The sequence below is a fragment of the Chiloscyllium plagiosum genome, chromosome 1, assembly GCF_004010195.1.
Source record: "Chiloscyllium plagiosum isolate BGI_BamShark_2017 chromosome 1, ASM401019v2, whole genome shotgun sequence".
NCBI lineage: Eukaryota > Metazoa > Chordata > Chondrichthyes > Orectolobiformes > Hemiscylliidae > Chiloscyllium > Chiloscyllium plagiosum.
In genome coordinates this window covers 154,059,219-154,067,728 of record NC_057710.1, presented here as the reverse complement: position 1 = coordinate 154,067,728, position 8,510 = coordinate 154,059,219, and the positions used below count along the sequence as shown (strand labels likewise).

The 8,510-nt window shown below is 41.6% G+C and overlaps 1 protein-coding gene and 1 long non-coding RNA gene across 5 annotated transcripts in view; one reads left to right on the top strand and one right to left on the bottom strand.

The window, feature by feature from the left end:
- Positions 1–8,510, bottom strand: part of fhip1aa (FHF complex subunit HOOK interacting protein 1Aa) — a 195,130-nt gene that overhangs the window by 17,111 nt on the left and 169,509 nt on the right. The gene's annotated exons all lie outside the window — the stretch shown is intronic.
- LOC122554550 overlaps positions 8,053–8,510 on the top strand; it is a 52,574-nt gene continuing 52,116 nt past the window's right edge. Inside the window, exon 1 of the long non-coding RNA XR_006313020.1 lies at positions 8,053–8,121. This is a non-coding gene — a long non-coding RNA (uncharacterized LOC122554550). The remainder of the gene's footprint in view (positions 8,122–8,510) is intronic.

The following is an 8,510-nucleotide window of genomic DNA, read 5'->3' as shown; positions in this document are numbered from 1 at the left end:
AAAAAGGTTCTCATGGTCAGCCCTATCTAAACCCCTAATCATCTTGTACACCTCTATCAAGTCACCCCTAAACCTTCTTTTCTCCAATGAAAACAGCCCCAAGTGCCTCAGCCTTTCCTCATACGATCCACGGCCAGGATCAAGAGTCCCAAAAGCTGTGATCTCATAGCCATTACAGAAATATGGGTACAAGGATATCAAAGCTGAGAATTTAACATTCAGGAATATGTGACCTTTCAGATGAGATGAAAAAGGGGATGGGGCAGCACTGTAAAAGAAGAGATGAAATAAGGACATTTTGAAGAGATGATCAAGGCTCAGTTGATGTACATATCATTTGGGTGGAGGTAATAACCAGCAAGGGAAGAAAGATCATTGTCGGAGTAGCGTACAGACCCCAAAGAGTAGCCACTTTGTGGGGAAATGATATAAATGAATAAATGATAGCAGCATGTAAAAAGAATAGAGCAATAATTATGCATGACCACAAACTTCATGTTGATTGGATCAATCAGGTTGGAAAGGTTAGCGACAAGACATTCAGAGTAGTCTCATCCAGCAATATGTCATGCAGCCAACCAGGGAACAGGCTAAGTTGCATCTCATAACGGGTAATAAGGCAAGTTTAATAAACAACTTGAGAGTAAAAGATATCCTAGGAAGTAGAGGAAAGGATAGCAAACATGATTCTCGATAGGAGTGACAGTGACAGAGTAGTTGTTATGGGGGACTGTAACTTTCCAAATATTGACTGGAAATACTATAGTTCAAGTACTTTAGATGGGTCAGGTTTTGTCCAATGTGTGCAGGAGGGTTTCCTGACAGAGGCCAGCAATGGGTGAAGCCACACTGGATTCTGTAGGTATGTCAGGAATAAAAGAATGACTAGAATAAGATTACAGCCAGTAAAGGAGAATAGTGGGAAGTTGTGCGTGGAGTCCGAACAGATAGGAGAGGTGCCAAATGAATATTTTTCATCAGTATTCACACTGGGAGAAGACAATGTTGTCAAGGAGAATACTGAGATACAGGCTATTCTACTAGATGGAATTGAGGTTCCTAAGGAAGAGGTGTCAGCAATTTTGGAAAGTGTGAAAATAGATAAGACCCCTGGTAATTATAGACCTGTGAGCCTTACTTAAGCTGTGGGTAAAGTGTTGGAAAGGGCTATAAGAGATGGGATTTATAATCATCTAAAAAGAAATAATTTGGTTGGAGACAGTTAACACAGTTTTGTGAAGGGTAGGTCGTACCTCACAAACCGTATTGAGTTCTTTGAGAAGGTGACCAAACAGATAGATGAGGGTAAAGTGGTGGATATGATGTATGTGGATGTCAGGGAAGCATTTGATAAGATTCCCCGTGGTAGGCTATTGCACAAAATACTGAGGCATGGGATTGAGGGTGATTTAGTGGTTTGGATCAGAAGTTGGCTAGCTGTAAGAAGATAGACGGTCATGGTTGATGGGAAATGTTCATCCTGGAGTTCAGTTACTAATGGTGAATTGCAAGGATCTGTTTTGGGGCTGCTGCTGTTTGTCATTTTTATAAATTACCCGGAGGAGGGTGTAGAAGGTTGGGTTAGTAAATTTGTGGATGACACTAAAGTCGGTGGAGCTGTGGACACTGCCAAAGGATGTTGCAGGTTACATAGGGACATAGATCAGCTGCAGAGCTGGGCTGAGAGGTGGCAAATGGAGTTTAATATGGAGAAGTGAAAGGTGATTCACTTTGGAAAGAACAACAGGAATGCAGAGTACTGGGCTAATGGTAAGATTCTCGGCAGTGTGGATGAGCAGAGAGATCCCTGAAAGTTGCCACCCACATTGATAGGGTTGTTAAGAAGGCATTTGATGTGTTAGCTTTTATTGGTAGAGGGACTGAGTTTCGGAGCCATTAGGTTGTTTTGTAGCTGTACAAAACTCTGGTGCGACCACACTTGGAGTGTTGCGGACAATTCTGGTCGCCGCATTATAGGAAGGACGTGGAGGCATTGGAAAGCGTTCAGAGGAGATTTACCAAAATGTTGCCTGGTATGGAGCGAAGGTCTTATGAGGAAAGGCTGAGGGATTTGAGGCTGTTTTCATTAGAGAGAAGGATAAGAGGTGGCTTAATAGAGACAGGGTGGACAGTCAGCACGTTTTTCCTCAGATGGTTGGCTAGCATGAGGGGAACATAGCTTTAAACTGAGGGGTATTAGATATAGGACAGATGTCAGAGGTAGGTTCTTTGCTCAGAGAGTAGTAAAGGCATGGAATACCCTGCCTGCAGACTCACCAACTTTAAGGGCATTTAAATGGTCTTTAGATAAACATATGGATGAGAATGGAATAGTGTAGGTTAGATGAGCTTCAGATTGGTTTCACAGGTCGACGCAACATTGAGGGCCAAAGGGCCTATACTGTGCTGTAATGCTCTAGTTCTATGTAGTGATCATAACATGATTGAATTTAATATTCAGTTCGAGAGTGAGAAATTTGCATCAGAAATAATTCTTTAATTTAAATAAAGGGAATTACAATGAGGACAGAGTTAGCTAAAGTGAACTAGGCAGATAGATGAGTAGGAATGCCAGCTGAAGTGGAAACATTTAAGAAGATCATTCATAACTCTCAGAAAATATAAACCCCAGTAAGGAGGAAAGATTCTATGAGAGGGATACACCAACCATGGCTAATCAAGTAAGTTACTGAAGTTACTGAATTGAAAGAAAAAGCACAGGAGACAGCAAAAATCAGTAATAGCCCTGAAGACAGGGATAAATTCATAATTAACATTGGGGGACTAAAAAGATAAGACAGAGAAAATAAACTACAAGGGCAAATCAGTGAGGAACATAAAAACTGACAATAAGAGCTTCTTTAAATATACGAACAGGAAGAGAGGGGTCAAAAGTGAACACAGGCCGTTTAAAAGCTGGGGAGGCGATTTTGGGGACAAAGAAATGGCAGAGGAGTTGAAAAGATATTCTGTATCAGACTGTATGGTGAAGATACTACAAACATCCCATTAATAGTAAAGAATATGGGGGTGGAATTAAATACCGTCATCATCAATGGAGAAGTAGTATTAGACAAACTAATAGGGCTAAAGGTAAATGAGTCTCCTGACCCTAATGACTTACATCTGAGGATCCTAAAAGAGGTAGTTACAGAGATGGCAGATGCATTGGTTGTAACTTTCCAAAAATCTTTGGATTCTGGAGAAGTTCTAGAGGATCAAAAAACTGCCAATGTGACACCATGATTCAAAAAGAGGGAGGCAAAAAGAAGGTAACTATAGGCAGATTAGCCTAACATCTATTGTTGGAAAAGTATTGGAATCAATTATTAATCAATTGGAAAATCATAATCTAATCAAGCATGGCTTTATGAAGGGGAAATAGTGTCTGACTAATTTATTACAGCTTTCTGAGGAAGTTTCAACCAGAGTGGAAAGAAGGGAATCAGTAAATGTGTTGTCTTTGAACTTCCAAAAGGCATTCAACAAGGCATCTCACAAAAGAATATGTCATAAGAAAAAAGGTAAGTCATAAGATAAAAAAAAAATGGGGGTGGAACAGTGATTTAGCATGGATAGAGAATTGGTTCATGGGCAGAAACTGCAAGTGGAGAGAAGGAGCTCACCTTCAGGTTGGTGATCTGTAACCAGTGCTTCCGTAAGGATCAGTGCTGGGACCACAACGGCTTACATTAATGACTTGGAGGAAGGAAGTGAGTGTTCTGTAGCCAAATTTGCAGATGACACAAAAACAAGTGGAAAGGCAGGGATACATACAGTTGGCAGAGAGATATTGAGAAGTTAATAAAGTGGGCAAAAAGTTGGCAACTGGAATATAATGTGGGAAAATGTGAAGTTGTTCATTTTGGAATGGAGAATTTATTAATATTATTATGAGCATTATTTAAATGAAGAAAAACTGTAGAAAACTGCAACACAAGGGAGTTGGGGGGTACTTGTGCACAAAACACAGAAAGCTGGCTCAGAGGTGTAGCAGGTAATCAGGAAGGCTCATGGAATGTTGACCCGTACTTCAAAGGGGTAAGAGTGTAAGAATTGGGAAGTCTTGACTAACTGTACAAGGAGCTGGTGAGACGACATGGCGAGTACTGTGAGCACTCTTATTTAAGGGAAGATATCATCAGAGGCAGTTCTGAGAAGGTTCACAAAGATAGTCCCTCAGTGAAGAGATTGTCTTACAAATAAAGATTTAACAGATTGGAACTCTACTCATTGGAGTTTTGGAAAATGAGGGGTGATCTCATTGAAACACACAGGATTCTTATGGGGCTTGACAGGGTCAATGCTGAGATGACGTATGTTTCCCCTCATGAGAGAGTCTAGGATTAGAGGGTATAGTCTCAGAATAAAGGGGTGCCAATTTCAGACTGAAATAAGAAGGAATTTCTTCTCTCGGAGGGTTTGGAACTCATTGCCATGAAGAGCTGTGAGAGCAGAGCCCATGTGTAGATTTACAGTAGAGATATGTTGATTCTTGAGCAGTAGGGGAATCAACTTTGTTCAGGCATTCTTAGAACCATGGTATTGTCAATCGTTATTCTGCATGAAAGAAAAGGGCACTGCAAAGTTCAGTTTCCTTCCCTTTACATACCCTTCTGAACAAAATAGTTTTAAAAACAGTCTAAAATAATTATACGTGAATTTAGTCACGTGCAGCACCATATGCCTTACGAGTATAATAATTTTTTTCCCTACCCTCTAAGAATCTTTGAGAGAAAATGTTCCCTCATGTACCAACTTAACAAGATCTCTATCTATCTTCCTATAACCTCTAAGTCGCAGTTGGAGATCAGGAGGAAAGGCTTCCATCCACCAAATTCTACTCCAAGGTCACTTGAACGTATACTGTGAATATTACCTGCAGTACTTAAGGAAAGCTATGTATTAACTGGCACTGGCAGTCACTCGTACTTAATATTATGTTAATCATTAACACTGTATTAATATTTGTAAGTTTAAAAACAGATTAGTGCAATTCTTGAAACAGAGTCGAAGTGGACAGCGGTTCCTTATTCTGACTGATCAATAACGTTCACAAACAACAGGGCAATCTCAGAGAGGTGAAGGACACAAGGAAATGAGATTATCTCCTTGTTACGTGTTCAATGCTAAGGCACACTCTGGGAACATGTGTAACGTTAGTTGGTTCTGGGGAAAACATGGTCACTGAAAATGCACTTAATTGCCTGTTTGTCGATATTGTTCCAGTTGGCAATGCATCTGAACAGGTGCTCTCGAAAGTGCTGAATCATGAACCACAAAAGCGCTCTTCATTATAAGTCTATTTTTTTTTCAAATCAACCTATTCAGAGATGTAATTACACACCTCTGCAGCAGGTGGGACTTGAACCCATGTCTCTCGGTTCAAGTGTAGGGACTCTACCACTGTGTTGCAAGAGAGCCCAAAATTATCCATTACACGAGTCATATTTATCCAGTACACCTAATAAAATTAAGGGGTTCCCAATAGAACTGCCTCACAAACACTGTGGAATACAAGACCCCAGCTGAAAAACAGACAGAACAAGCCTTGGTTGGAGCTCCAGGATATTTTCCAGTTAAATGGTAACAGTGGAGATAATATTTCATTAGTCACCGTGCTAAACATTGCCCAGTACCAGTTACACAGATTTTATTTATTACCATATTGTTTTAACACTAATTATTTACAAACGATCATCATCCAGTCAAATAAGAAAGTGTATGTATAGAAAACTCTCTGTCCAAATGGAACTGAGGGGTTATCTCGAGGGGAAACTGAATGAATCCAAGAACATGCCTCTCACACTATATCAAATAGGACTGACTTAGAACTCTCTACAGACCAAAACAAACAAAGCTGCTTTCCCAGTAAGAATGGTCAAAGCATGCCTCAAAGTGACTCAAATATCAGGTCTATCAAACTGTTAAGGATCAATTAAGAATTCAGATAGGAACATGAGGAAAGACTCAACAATTTCTGTGTGCAAGTGAGGCAAGGAGGGTTGGTGAATCGATCATATCTGAAACGGTTGTTTTGAAAGGCTGGAATGAGGATCACTGATTCTTAAACAGAACGGAGCTTCACTGGAGACAATTCTTATGTAGATATTATAAAACGTCACAAACCTAAAGTGAGAACCACAAACCTTCTGAAAGTTCTACTGACTGATACGAGACACTGCTTAATGGACAGATTCCAGAAATTGAGCTGGGTTTCAAAGGCAGAGAAGAGGGAAAACCTGGATCTAGAACCTAATGGTGTTCAACAAGAAAACTGCAGTTCAGGGTGTAGTACCGAACCTGTGGAACATGCTGGCTGTGTTTATAGCAGGAATCATGACTGTATGGAATGACCAATAGTCACACAGAGGCATTGCAGAATGAAACATGATTCCAAGAGTGGGGACAGTGACAAATGACTCACTATCCCCATTGATGAGAAAGCTCACCAGGCCGAGCTCCAATCCAGAGGTTAAGAACTAACCGGGGCTTCTCGACGAATCATAAGTCTCAATATCAGCAGAAACTGCTGGCCAATCAGGTGGCAGCTCCTGGGTTCCAGACAGTTTTTGGAAGTCAAGTCTTAACAGGATCCAATGGTCAGAAGGGTCATCTCTTTCTCTCAGGTCTTGCAGGGTGAAGATTCGCATGAAGAGGAGCTTGGGGTGGCAGGTGGAGAGGAGAGTTGTGGTGGCGGAGGGGGGTTCGGAGGCAAGGACAGAGTCTGCCTTCCATTGGCAAACCTCCTTGTACATTCCCCCCTCCCTTCAACTGTTTCAATGAGCCTCAGATTGGGGTAAAGGAAGGCACCCCCCCCCCCCCCCCCAGCACAACCCAGCAGGTAGGGCACCCAGGCATTTTTCTCACTTGCCTGGAAGGCAGATAATTGAGTTGGTGGTCAGTTGAGGTCTTTAAGTGGTCATTAGTTGAACATTTAGAGCCTTAATTGCAGGTGGACGTTCTTGTCCAGCACTTCATTACTGAGAATGGGATAACTATTTCTCCAGTTTTGACTCACCCCATTATTAGTCCTAATGCCACCACCAGAGAGGGGAAAGTTGTACCCCCAGTCTCCAATAGTGATGGTATTAGGAACAGAAACAGGGCATGTACAAATAGCTGGCTGTAAGAAAGCAAAACAAGCTGCCAAGCAGATGTCTTTCGGTCCCGGTCAGAAACAAGAGGCTGATGTTTCTGAAGAGGTCCAGTGGTTAGCACTGCTGCCTCTCAGCTTCAGGGAACAGAATTCAATTCCACTCTCAGGTGACTGTGTGCGTTCACCACAAGTCTGCGTGGGTTTCTGCTGGGTGCTCCAGTTTCCTTTCACAGTCCAAAATGTGTACTTAGGTGGACAGGCCATGCTAAATTGCTCCATAATGTCCAGGGCAATGCAGACTAAGTGAGTTAGCCATGGTAAAGGATTACATGGATAGGGTGGAATGCTCTTCTGAGGGCTGATGCAGATCCAATGGGCTGAACGACCTCTGTCTGCCATTGTAGGGATTCTAGAATTCTATTCTATGATTCAGTCATCCTCTGGCTCAGTGGTGGTTTGAACTACCTCAAGTGTGGATCTTTCATTCATGTGGATAGATAAAGCAACGACTGATTGATTTCAATCTAATAATACTCCCGCAAGTAGCCATTATTACCTTAAACCTGAGAGTCACAGAGCACAATTTACAAACGTAAAATTTGCAAATGTGGTAAACATTGAGGGAAGTAGTGACCAATCTCAAGGATGGTAAACTGGTGTACACATGGGAGATGAAATTCAATGCAGAAGTGTGAAAGTGATTCATTTTGGTCAGAAGAATGGCAAAAACTGATCCATTCAGAATGAATAATGCCGCACTGCAGTGTATTTGTCCGCAAATGTTAAAGCTGGCAAAAGCAATTAACAAAACAATTAACAAATGGAATCCTGGGCTTTATAAACAGAGGCACAGACTGCAAACGCTAGGTCATTATGTAGCTCACTAAACCAATATAAACACTGATTAAGCCCCAGCTAAAGTCATGTGCTCATTTCTAAGTAGCAGATTAGGACACAAAGGAAGATTTGGAGACAAGGCAGAAAAGATTTGCTGAAATAGTTTGAAGGATACAGTATTACAGGTATGTGGATAGATTGTAGAATGTGGGACTGTTTTCTTCGGGAAAGAGAAGATCATGGGGCAATCTATATAAACATTTAAAATATCAGAAATCTATAAAATTCGAACAGGCCAGGACAGGGTAAATGTAGGAAGGATATTCCTGATAAGCAGGGAATCCAGAACCTGGGGACATGGTCAAAAGATGTGAGGTTGACCATTTCGGATCGGGATGAGGAGAGACTTAGAGTCATAGAGATGTACAGCACGGAAACAGACGCTTCGGTCCAACCCGTCCATGCCGACCAGATATCCCAACCCAATCTAGTCCCACCTGCCAGCACCCGGCCCATATCCCTCCAAACCCTTCCTATTCATATACCCATCCAAATGTCTCTTAAATGTTGCAAT